Below are 13,166 nucleotides of genomic sequence, written 5' to 3'. Positions count from 1 at the left end.
TCAGCATGAGATCAGGCGATGGATGCTTTTACCAATTATAATCTGTTGCTGTTTTTACGGGGTGCAAGTATCAATGGCGAATTCGGATGGAAGCAGGCGTCCGGTCCGTTTGCGCGCAGCTATCCTGTCAAGCAATCAAGGTAACCATGGGTAGCCGCAACGGTAGTCCACGGTATACGATGAGCACTCGCGGAGGGTCTACCGTAATATGCCTCACGCCAAGCTAAAGATGTTTTTGCTGCTCAGCGCTACGTTCGGGCTTGGCAAGTGCTCCGACAAGCACGCATGACGAACAAAATCCATAAGAAGTTTTTGGGCCCCTGCGAACGCTTCTTCTCTGCGAACCTACTGCACAAGCGGAGAAGCATCGCGTTTCTGCGATGGCCTTCTGGACGGTTTTCTCATATCGGGGACATCGAGCTCGACACAGCCATTTTCATATTGAGTTTCACTGAACACTGCTACCACGGCATGTTGACTGCAAGCCAAGGAGGCTTTGCCGCACTTCGGGTATTCGTTTTCGTTTGTTTCATCGAAGAGTACGCTCGAGTCAAGGAAATGCGTTTTGCTAGATTGTTTTTGTCTCCAAAGAAACATCTGTTACAATTTCCCGTGTTTCTTCGTAGACAAGGCCGAAAAGTGTACTAGACGAAAAGTGTCACGCGCCACTATTAGCGAGGATTTTCTCAATACGCGCCTCGTAAAAAAAAAAAAGGAAAGTTTTTCAGAGCTTCCAATTCTCAATGAAGCGCCGTCAGCACTGAGCTCCCCTGTCTTTCTGCATATAACAAGGTGTTCAGGATTGTCTCATTAAAGGAATCCAACCGCAGTATTTTAAAAGCTATGTTCCAGTGTCCCAAACACGCTTACAGTCATTATAGAAGAAACTCCCTAGCGTGATGTGCACATATCTTGCTCACCACCTTCACTCCTCTTTCGCCGTCATGGTGGCTTAGTGGCTACGGCTATTTGATGCTGAGCACCAGGTAGCAGGCCTGAGACAAGCTTACAGTAACTTCCATTAAAATTGAAGTTATATTTCTTGCAAGAGAATTTTAAAAAGAAATGAGCCACTTTGTATTTATGACGCTATTTGCTTTTACAATCAGCGCATTCATTTGGTTGAGGAGTATTAAATTATTACGTGCGTATTTTCCTCCACGTTACGACTTGATGCTCTCGTAAAATACCCTGCGCGGTAAGCGTATTGCAGTTACTGGAGCTGTGTCACGCTGTCGCACAGTTCTTCCTCCGGGGGCAGAACTTCCGATATATATTCTCGCTGCATATAAGATGCTGTTGCCTTTCCCTGGGCGACGACATCTGAGCCTAATGTGCAAAGGCTGGTCACACTACGACAGAATATCATGCAACATATAAATGATGTTAGCGACATGCACCAACAATTACTATATTTCTTCAATATAGACTTATTCGCGTAGACGAATTAGATGAGCATACACTACAAAAAATAACCTACTTTTTGCACCGATACATAGGAAACTTTGACGCATCACATGATACGTCAGAGTACCACGCTTATACAGAATTTGCGCGAAACACCGAGGGTGTAGAAATTACCGTGGTTCTGATTTAGCCACAAGTTGCTGTCCTTAACACATATTTTTCCGACAGTATTTGACAAATATAATGACACAGTTAATATAGATAAAAGGAATTTACACAACTACCTCATTTCGTTACAATGTCAATTAATTATATTGCAAACAATGTGTTGCACCAATCTTATTCTAGTACGGGTCTCTGTATGGATATCACTATTCCTCGTGAGCCGCGTTGACGTCTCCCATAATGATGAGAGGTCTCCCATCTGCGGCTTTGAGTGCTTTGCGGAATAAAGTAATGAATCTAATTTTCTTTTGCTTGGGTGTGCTGTACACATTCAGCACGAATATGCTATCTCTATTTTTCTCGCCTGACATAATCTCAGTGAGAACAGCCTCTGCCTCGCTTGGGGAGACATCAAGGACTATGGTTGCAATGTCTCGCTTTACGAAGGTGGCGACTCGGCATTTATCCCCCTTGCCGCTGTCAAAGCTTTGGTAGTGCGATAATCGAACAAGGACTTTTCCCGCTTCCTGCATGACTATGGCTACGGGTGCTTCCTGTTGCAGCTCGAGGTATTGTTGCAGCAACGCTCTTTCCCTCTGGTAGCCCCTACAATTCCACTGCCAGAATGTGGAGGCATTTTTCTTACCCGAATGCTCATTCATTTCTATTAAGAATCGCTTCTATTGCGCCGATTTTCTCGCCCAGGCTAGCTATTGTCGTGCCTAAGGTATCCATCGACGTGCCTAGGGCGTCTATCTTGCAAGATTGTTGGTTCACTTGTGCCTGTAATAGCGCAATCGATCCTCCATTCTGTAGCTGTCCTGCTTTCATGGTTTCGTTCTCCTGGTCCATTTTCATCAGCCACGGTTCAATTTTCTTTTGACAGCTCACCAGTGGGTCGGTCTCCCCCGCCTTACGTTTGGAAGGGGGTTGTCTCGTAAAATCAACATTCATATCCTCTACTTCCTGACCAGATGTCGCTGGAACAGGAGCAGAAGGAGTGATTTGGGTGTCGCATTTTTTTGGGAGCCTCCGCAGGTACCTTCTCTGTTTTTAGTGCGATCAGCTGATTTCGGGTTTCCCTCAGCAATCGTTATAACCTTATGTTTGCTTTGTTCTACTCCTCTAGTTCTTTCTTAAGTAAGCTAATCTCATCTGTCTCAGCCTGGAAGCCCTTGCTACCAAAGCTTACCAAGTGGGCATTTTCTTCTTTCTTCTTTTTTCCGCGCGGGTCCTTGGGGTCCCTGGGCGGCAAGCCGGGTCCCCGGCCCTGGTTAGCAGGTCCTCGGACCTGGTCAGCAGGCCTCTTGGCTGGGGTCTGCTGGCGGTCCCCTCTGGACCATGAACTGGACCTCTTTCCGGGTCTCGAGCTAGATCTCGCTCTCGATTGTTGCCCCGCCTGGTCTCTGGTAGCATCCCTTGCTCTGCCTCGGTGCTCCTTTCTAGATGCCGAGATGGTGGCCTGGGGTTCGCCTTGAGTCGGGGTTTGCACCTGGAGCTTTTCTTGTTCCATCTTCTTCTCCAATAATGTTTTTCTTGATGATGTACGGCATGCGATATATCTCCCGGCACTTGTCGCCTAAGAGGTGGGCTTTCTTGCATAGCAAACATTGAGGTTCGCAGCTGTGATTTGGTTCGGAGTTTTCGGCTCCGCACTCCCGACATCTGACATCGTCGTGATTCGGGCAAACGTCCGCCCGATGGCCAAGTTTTCTGCAGGCGACGCATACTTCATATTTTTTCTTGTATAGGTAGCAGCGTGTGGGGAAGCATCGGAGGTAAACTTCTATCGGCACTTTCCAGTCTTCAAACAGGATCAATACGGATTTGAATCTCCCCCTAAGTTTTCTGAGACCAATGATCGACGGGTTTTTCTTATTTCTTTTAAGTGCATCAAGGATTTCCTCGTGATTTGCATCCGGCATGACGTCATGGATCACTCTTTTCCCTCCGCTTTCCGGCATGGCAATATACGCCTTCGTCTCGACCATCGATCCACCGACCCGAAGTGCCTGATCGCAGCGTACTTGCTTGCCCGTGCCGCGTCTAGCGTAGCTATCATGATCGACTGCTGCGTCAGGTTTGGTGATGCTACGTCTTCGTCTGCAGCCTCCACGTCGACTCCGTCGCCTGGGCCAGGTAGACGCGCATGTGCAGTCTTTCAACTTCCTCCAGGATGCGATTGATACCTCCTTTCGGGCGAATAATAATTTTCTCAGCACCTTCCTGAACCTCCGCATGCTGCTTCTCGACCGATCTTGCAGCCAGCTTCTGCCCCAGCCGGGGATTGGGCCTCGTACCGCTCCCCGTCGGCTCACGCACGGCGGATGCTTCGCTTTGCTCGAGCGTGAAACGGCCTTTTCTCCGAATAAACCACTTTCCCCCGCTTGAGAGCTCCTCCGGGGGAGCGGCATCGCCCGCTGTCTCCATTTCCAGATTAAAACGACCGAAAGCTGAGCTAATTGGTAAGGATTCATTATGCAAAAAAGAGGTGAGGCGTGCAGACGGGACGCAAGAGTAGAGAAGTGGACAACACGAACGCAGTGCACAACATTCGTGTTGTCCACTTCTCTACTCTTGTGTCCTGTCTGCACGCCTCACCTCTTTTTTGCATAATGAATCAATTTCCAGGCTCATGTTAGCTTGCTAGCGCCGTAGGGCCTCGCCTAGGCCTCGGCTCGGCCCCTTCGCGTGTGGAGCTCGGTTAGGCCTAGCACTCAGCTGGCCGAGTTCGAACTTCAGATGTCCGTAAAAGTCGAAAAAATGGGCCTACCGCCAGAAATCCGGTATCCCCATGTTTCTTGTAGGTTCCGTCGATCACTGGTAAGAATTTGCAGAAAAGTTCGATAATCCGCCAAAGCATAGGAAAATAGCAGAGCCGACACGAAGCACGTCCGCACTTCGTGGTCTTATTCTTCTTGGCATCTTAAAACATGGAAATACACTCTATATTCATATACGAATGCTACATTTCTTGGAGCAATCCGAAATAATAATAAATAAAGCTGGTAATTGAGGTAACGGCTCCTTTCATCTATTTATTCTTATTCTTGTTCTTCTGCTTCGTTATTATTATCTTCAAATAGTTGATATTCCTGCGTAGGTGTATCCTAGTGATTACTTGTTTCTGGGGCTCTTCCCAGCATTACTTATGTTATGCGAACATTTGCATAATGTGAACGTTCATTTTGTTTGAACATATATATTTTGTGTACGCGAACTTTGTATACGCAAATGTCCCTATGTTTCTTTTTATTGTTGTTTCTTTAATTACAATTCAGAGCACAACTACAAGCATGTCGGAGAAGAGGAGTAGCTGGCTCCACTAAGAGGCACCAACCTCTGCTTAAATACGGTTAACAAAACAATTTACTGCCACTACGTCTCACTCCCCCATACCGTAATGCATGGTCTGTGTGTGAGATGTTAGCCGGCTCACTTACATGATGTATTGGGCGAGATATAACGTAATGCCAAAACCACGACGTATAGCAAGTTTGCTCTCAGGCGTACAGGTCCGGTCCGGCACTGTCTTCACTTAGAGAGGCCCCGTAATGTGTGTTTCCCATTATACGAAAGGGACCGGCAACTTCCGGATTTGCGTAATGCCTTCTTGCCGCTGACTTCTGAACAGGACGTTGATGACGTTTGGATGTCCCTAGCAATTTATTTATTTTTGCTTCGTCCTAGAGTTACAGCGCAGATATGAGATGTACTGTGACGTGTTTCTGAAGCCAAAAAGAATGAACACGGCCACTCTAATGGAAACCGCAGTGCGCGCACGCATAGGCAATGAAAAGCGGGAAGATTCAGGGTCCGGAGCCAATCAAGAGTTTCGGTTGTCCAGAGTTTTTTTTTTTTTTTTGTACGCGTGTAGAAGTAGAAGCGAGTTGAATGTGCGATATGAAATCCACCTGCAAAGGATGAACGGAGCTGCACGACAATGTCCGTAACTGCTCTCTCATTAGCCATCTGCTCACCACAGTCTCCTTACTTTCCTGCTCGCATTTGAAGTAGACTGCGGCCGAGTTTCGCAAAGAAACTGTTCTTACTTTTTGTTTTCTTATTTTTGCTCTTTGTTTCGTGTATAATCTCCCACGTCGCTGTTTTTTCCGGGATGAATGATGAGAAACAAATTGAACTGAATTTAAAAAAAAAATGATTGGCGGCGTCCCTCGTTACGCGAGGATAAGGACACCACCGAATAGAAGTGGAACTCGGCCATCAAGAGCTCGGAATACCATCGTCAGCTTTGGGCTGTCGAGAGAGCCTGCGATGCGGCGGTTAGGTTAGGCCTAACTCTTTCCACGTGGGAGCCGCTCACGGAGTCGCCCTGAGGGGCGGCGCTTCTCAGGATCCTTTTGATAAAGTTCTTCTTATCCGTATTGAGAAATACACAAGATATTTTTGTTTTCTTTAGAACGAGATGGTATAGTATTTCTGGGCTTCTCATATGGCGTTGTTTATCCTCAGTAAATACTCGCCTCTGGCTATCGGTTATATCAACACAATAAACACTTTAGTTATAACACAATAAACACTTTAATTATGAGCTATGGTGGATGACGTAAGCGTCCTGTTCACACATTGCTTGTCCATGACACGTGTTCAGCGGTCCGTGTTTTATTAAAGAGACAGCGTGCTTGAAGCGGAGCAAATGACTTGTCAATGACATCCCAATGAGATTCGTACTAATGTGCATACTGGTGGACACGTTTGGTCATGCGTGCCCTTTTCTTTGTTGATGTCGGTTTCTTTTTGCTTGTCAACTTCTTATCAAAGAGTCATCATAGACTCTTCCTACTATAGTGGTCCTCGCAAGAATTTGTGTTTGTTTTGTTCTGTATATTATCGCAGTCATAACTATTTCTTGTATTGATGGTCAACTAACGATGTTATTTGCGGAAGAGTTCAATTCACAGCGCGACTTTCTGCCCCTGCTCCTGCAGTGTTCAGTGCACCAAATCAATCAATCAATCAATCAATCAATCAATCAATCAATCAATCAATCAATCAATCAATCAATCAATCAATCAATCAATCAATCAATCAATCAATCAATCAATCAATCAATGACTATATCGATCAATCAACCACCAAATATTGTTACGTACAGTCATTAATATTAACTAGTAATTTAGATTATTTATTACGCTATTAGGCAATATTTATGCCAAAAGCTTACGGGTTTGTTTCAATTGAGGCTTCAAATCAACATATTGGTTAACCTCCACTACAACCTAAATTTCTCTCCGAAATTTAATGGTTGCACTTCCAAGTAGGTTTCACAGTAATCCAAAAAGAGCATTTATGCGCTTAACGTGTGTGAGAATAGTTAACTGGTAGTTGATCTTAAGCTACGAGTATATCTACCGCATAGGAAGTTCTCTAAACTAATGTTCACGATTTATGGCTCGTATCACTGAGTTGATTTGTTGAATGGGTCTACTAATTAAAATATAGTGGCCATGCTTTGATATTGCTGTCCTTATATAGCGTCATTCATGATATTGTAAGAGTAACAAGACAGTTAGATGAATACCGGGACAAGTGCGTTTATAATTAATCATTTGAAATTAGGATCGACAAAAAGTAACAATAAGATCAATAACAAACAGGTGACATCCTGCGCTATATATATGATGGCCTCGTTATTGAAACACGCGGGCACAACAAATCATGAATAACAGAAAGAACTGTCAACTATAACATTTCGGTGCTCTGATGAACGCCGTTGGAATTATAGTGCTGTGAGCATGTTTATTTTTTTTTCTTTTAGAAACATTTATATTCTGCTTGTGTGATACTTTAATTAGATGGGAAAATGTTCTTCACACCAGTACGTATCTATTTCTTTCACATTTAAATCTTTTCTTCGCGGTCACCGCAGTCAGCTGAAAAATCGAGAAAGTAATTTCCTCGTTCTCGTGCATTTAGTCAGCTTTGTTTCCAACAGGCTTGACTTCGCTATCCAAAAATACAGAGCACCGTTTTTTTTCCCTCAAGGATGATTAGAACCCAGCAAATAGTTAAACAGGCTGGTCTTCATTCGCCCGCATATGTTGTCTTATGAATTTCTTTATTCGGTCAATATTTCTTCCTATCTCAAGGAAAACACCAAACTGCATGTTTCAACCAAAAATAGTCTTTCTCAAAATATTACCTGGAGGGAAATCTGGCCCCACGGTCCATGCAAGCTTTCTAATGGGTGCTTAGCTGTCTTAGAAATTCCAGCACGTGGTTGTGCGCGGCTTGGTCTCGGAGGTTGCCTGGCCTAAAACAGGGGCCATGACTGCATCGTTAAATCTTTACTCAAAGTTAAATCTTCCCAACAGGTTTTGATTGACCCGCTTTACATGTTTCAATAAAATTTACTGACCTACAGTGCATGAGCGAGCGACGAGAACCAGAAACAGACGACATCGTCGCAGTGCCAGTTTTCACTCTATACGGTGTTGCACGAAAATATACAGAACGAAATTTCTTTAGGCTCATGCTGCTTTCACCAGTCTCGTGCTTTTGAGCAACGCGTGAGCGGGGTTTCGCCAACTGTGAGTAGCGAAAGCTGCTTCGTCACTGCAGGCGACCAGTACATGTTTTCCTGGTCTCGCTTGATCGTCAATTGCCACAGATTTGGATGAGTAATGCCGAGACAAAGCGCAGGGAAAAGCAGGCGTACACGTGGGCGTTGTCATCGTGTCCTTGAACATGTCTGCGTGAATCGCAGGGGCACGTTTCCTAACGGTAGGTGATCAAAGAGATTAGCAAAATATTGAAGCATGAAACATAACTATACGCTACTATATGCACCAAAAACAGATTATCGCTCTTCTGTCAGTTGCATGCGTTAGAGCATCTCAAGCAAAAATGTGATGTTAATGCTAAGTTTACATAAAATTCGAGGAAAACACGCGGAAGGCGAGAGATGGAAGTTCAAGACCATGAGCAAAACGTGAACAAGGTGAAAGCCGGAGCCGGCTTTCACCTCGTTCTCGTTTTGCTCATGGTTTACATAAAAGGGTTACAGTGTTAACGAGAGTCTTGCAAGATTTATAATCTCAAATTTGCAGCACATTGTATGATACATGGATTTTGTCCAATTCAGTTATATTATTAAGGCCAGTATTCAGAATTCTGGTATTGTTCTTATTGTTGAGTTATAGCGTTGTACACGTGATACTTAAGTCTTCATTTCTTTCAATTTTACTATATATACATATCTTTCTAATGCAATTGCTGGAATGAATTGAGAACTTCCTCCTTGCAGCTACTAAATTTTCACTTATTTTCAACGCTATAAGCGTAACCGAAATCGGTGACGTATGGCGAAGAAAAATGGTTTTTCCGTTTACGTGCATTAAGATGGGAGCTCCCGCGCTAGAGTTTCCTCTTAAGATCAATAAGTCAACACATGGTAAATAAATAAATAAATAAATAAATAAATAAATAAATCACAGGTTTCTAACTGGTATGTGACATCAACTGCAAGCTTCTCATTAAAGATCTCTAACTTGGCCATGGTGGTCAGACGGCCAACACAGATCATGTTGTGAACGTACAAGGAAGGACACTTTGGTAGGACAACGTCAATGAGCGATGCCCTGGCAGTCTGTATTTCTTCGACGTTTTGAGTGTGAATGCCTTTCAACGTCAACAAATCCATGATGTTTGAGTTTCTTACTCCCTATTCATTGTTCTGGTTAGACTTTTCAAGCCTTTGTAGTCTGTGAGCACTCGTACGATTTATTACGTGTAAAGCCTACGCTGCGCATTTCCTGTCTGTTTTTGGGTCCCGGCGTCCTGTAGCGGTGCTTTCAGGTCTCGAGAAACTAAACGCTACCGTACGAAGCCGAGTGTCTACTGCACCTTCTTTTTCTTATTTTTTTTTTCGCATCGAATGTTGGTACTGTCGGCGCGCGCTGGCTCGTTTGCGCACTGTCGCGTTCTCGCGCTACTGCGACGCGACGCGAGGCGAGTGCTCACCCGATCATCTGTCCACACGTTGTTCTTCGCTCCTCTCCCCGCGTCGAGAGGTTCTGTAAGCAAGTCTGATCGTGCAATTCTTCGTGTTCCGACTGCATCCGCATTGCATCACGGCTGGCCTGCTCAGTGATTCGTCCGTCTGTCGCTTGAGAAAAAAGAAAAGAAAGAATGCGCAGCATCTTTTAGCACTGATATCTTGTCCCATTCACCAGAAAACCCTTAGCTGGAGGTAAACTGGCATCTGCCGTGTACTTAGATTTAGGTGCACGTTACAGAACCCCAGGTGGTCAAAATTTCCGGAGTCCTACACTACGGCGTGCCTCATAATCAGAAAGTGGTTTTGGCACGTAAACCCTACAATGTAATTTTTTTGAAAACTGGCATCTGATAATATTTTTTACACTACAAGGAGAAGAAAGTTAGCTGCCACCATTATAAGCGGACTAAAACTATTTTTTTTTAATTTTAACTGTAACAACAAGAAACACTGCAGAAGAAATGTCGATAACACTAAAGCACTCCGCTCTAGGAATAATTTGAACTCTTGAGAGGCTTACATTGTCTGCCATCAATAACCGTCACCTATGTTGAGTGCATTTCTTTTCTGCAACGTGGCGCTCTCGGTACCTGCAAGTCACAATCAACGTGCGCGTATCAGCATGACACAGCGTTGTTGTCAGAAATGTAGCGAGCGCTGAGCGTTTAAAGAATGAAAAGAAATAGAAACGCACTCAAGGTAAATGGTGCATACAATTTAGGGACTGCATAAGACCAAAAAGGCGCAAATGTATTTAGAGGATAAGCCACGTTTACATTACAACGTCTGCATTACAGCTACTACATTAATTTATTCGTTACTAGCGCTTACATGCACTGCGTTAGACGGCTTTACCAATCTCTAATTACCCTCTCTGTCGCATGATTGCGATTTTATTTCCTAGCGCACTACCCTCATTTACATAATTGTGATGCGCCTGAAATGAGATACCATACGTCGCGTGTCACACACATCTAAACGCCACAATAGGCGTCCGATCGCAGAATGCCTCAAATCCGTCTCACCAGCTTCGTGCCATGCAGCGAAGGCAATAGAGCTCCTGTCGGCGAATCGGCAACGAGCACCAGCCCAGTACTCCTGAAAGAATAGCAGGGCCTGCCCAATGTGCAGTATTACTCCCTCCGTGAACCTGCTAATCATTTGACGCCGCGTGGAGATAAGGCAGTGAAGAAAGTTTTCTTCTGATCCTCTCTCTCATTCTTTTTTTTTTGGTTGGCTGACTAGAAACCCCTTCTCTCTATACAAACAGCCCCAGAAACGCTTTTAATTTTGACCGCCGAAATAGCCAACTAAATTTAGCGGGTAGAAAAAACAATGGCGAGAAGTATCAGGGCGGCGAAACAGAAACCGGCCGTTTTTAAACAGTTTTCTTCTGAAGCTAATCAGAATTCTTCAGTTTAATTTATTCGTAAATTTATACAAAGAAGTATGTATATATCTCTGTTTGAGGGATGACGCGAATTTCCCGCATTTAAAAACGTAAGAACAGACATTTCATAAGTGGAACCGAATAAAAAATATGTGATTTTTTTTTGTCTAGTAGTAGAATAATAGTACTTTGAACTGCTTTCTGGCAATGCAAATTGTTCGTTTTATACAAAATATTGCGTTATGAGGACCACAGTTCGCAATGTTTACGCATGTGCGCAGACACTACTTACCTTGCCGTGTTCTGAAAAATGTAATAATTTGTAAATTAGGCAAGGCAAAGCGTAGGAAATAACGTCGCAAGAGCGTTTCACACCACAGGCGCCAACATAAGAGAGATCTACTCTTAATTCCCATGGCAACTGAGCGATCGTAGAACCCTAGCTGGCTTTAGCAATTTTTCTAGCAAGCTCTGCGATCCGTACAGCCATATACACTTTCAATATCGCCCAAGATATCCATCTATCCGGGCTGCACACCCAGTGGTTAATGCAGTTAGTTTACTCGAGGCATGAAGCGCGATTGTGGCGCCCGCGTTGAAAATAAGCGTGCATCACGATCACACACCCGTGCATCCAGTCCCGACTCTGCACTGTTATCATCAATTTAGTATAAGCACCCTTCCTTTACTACGGTCTTGTCGCCCTTTCTGTCAATCGTGAACAAACCCGAATGCATGACTTCCTCTGAACGCCTGCCCGCATAACAAAGTTTTTATTAAACAGTGTCGTGTTATATTTTCTGCGCCTCCCATTTTTTTTTATTCGCAGAGCGTATGCTTATTTTTTATTCGCAGACGTACAAGTGGCACGCGCCAGCTGAGAACTATGCTCCATCTCACAAGTCATTTCCAGCGCTGCCGATGGTACGAGGCGTACACAGGCAATATCCTCGCGCAGCGCAATATAGTTCCGGAAGTAACTGTGTTATTAATGGCAGGATTGGAGAGTTTTGTTTTTGCTTGGTACACGATACGTTTCAGCGATACGTGATATGTCAGGATATTTGCGCATGCACGTCGTAGACGGCGAATTCAGCAGCCGCTGAGCAGACGACCCGACGCTGATGAAACTTCTCGGTCTTCCTATCGGCTAAAGATTCCTGCAGCTTCCACAGTGCTGCAGGCGACTCGTGAGATATACTTTAAACTCTTGTGTACGCACTCATCCAGAGGTAATTACGAAGCGAAATTGAAAAATTGTGTGCTGATCTACGGCGACATGTGTTGGCGCACGCGAGCGTGCAGGAAAGCACGAACACGTTAATTCAACTCAGTATGCCTGAGCAGAATCAGCTCTAGAAGCTAACTATTTTTAAAAAATTCTGAAACTTTCTCGAAGAGCGTCATTGCGTTCGGAAAAAACTAGCCCTCTTATAACATTTCGGCGCCCCGCATTTTGTCTGAGGGAAAAGCGGACAGTTTTCATGAAGGCGAATACGACGTCAGTCAGCGGTGAGCATAGAGCTTCTGATACTTTCTGTAGAAAATTGAATATGGCACTAGTGTCTGCCCAACATGGCCTCAACGAGCATGAAGACTTCTGCGCTCCGGACGTATTGAGACGCTGAAGTTCAACATTTTAGGGAGAATGTCTTTACTGAACAAACGACGGTTCATCTGCACCGCTGCTTCGCTGACGGCTCTTCCAATTTTGAGCAGACGACGAGCGCAGGCGCTGACGTGAGCAGACGACGCTGCAAGAGAAGAGTGGCATAAAATGGAAAAAGAAAGAAAAGCTGCCCAATTTCTTTCCATAATTTTAGGTGAAGGACCCCACGTCACGCAATTTCCGCAAGCCACGCTTGGGATTTCTTTTTGTGACATGTTCATTGCACTAAGAGCTTAAGCGTTGTACTAAGAACCGTTTCCTTCTTTCGTTTTTCTAGGCCGCTTTACGCTTCCCTTGAGAGTGTACGCGAATACGATACACCGTGATTATGCGAATAATCATGATATGTGCATCCCTTTTTAAATGGAGTGGTGGCACATGCCAGCATTTTAAATCTTTGTTTCACATAAATCTTTTAATACCGTGGTACACTGAACAACATTACTCGTAGCGGAGTGTTCACTTGGTTATTTTCCACCCGTCATTCACTTGTCTACGCACAAGCTTCATATATA

This window comes from Dermacentor albipictus, chromosome 8 (assembly GCF_038994185.2).
Source record: "Dermacentor albipictus isolate Rhodes 1998 colony chromosome 8, USDA_Dalb.pri_finalv2, whole genome shotgun sequence".
Classification (NCBI taxonomy): Eukaryota; Metazoa; Arthropoda; class Arachnida; order Ixodida; family Ixodidae; genus Dermacentor; species Dermacentor albipictus.
Note: the sequence above shows the minus strand (reverse complement) of the source record.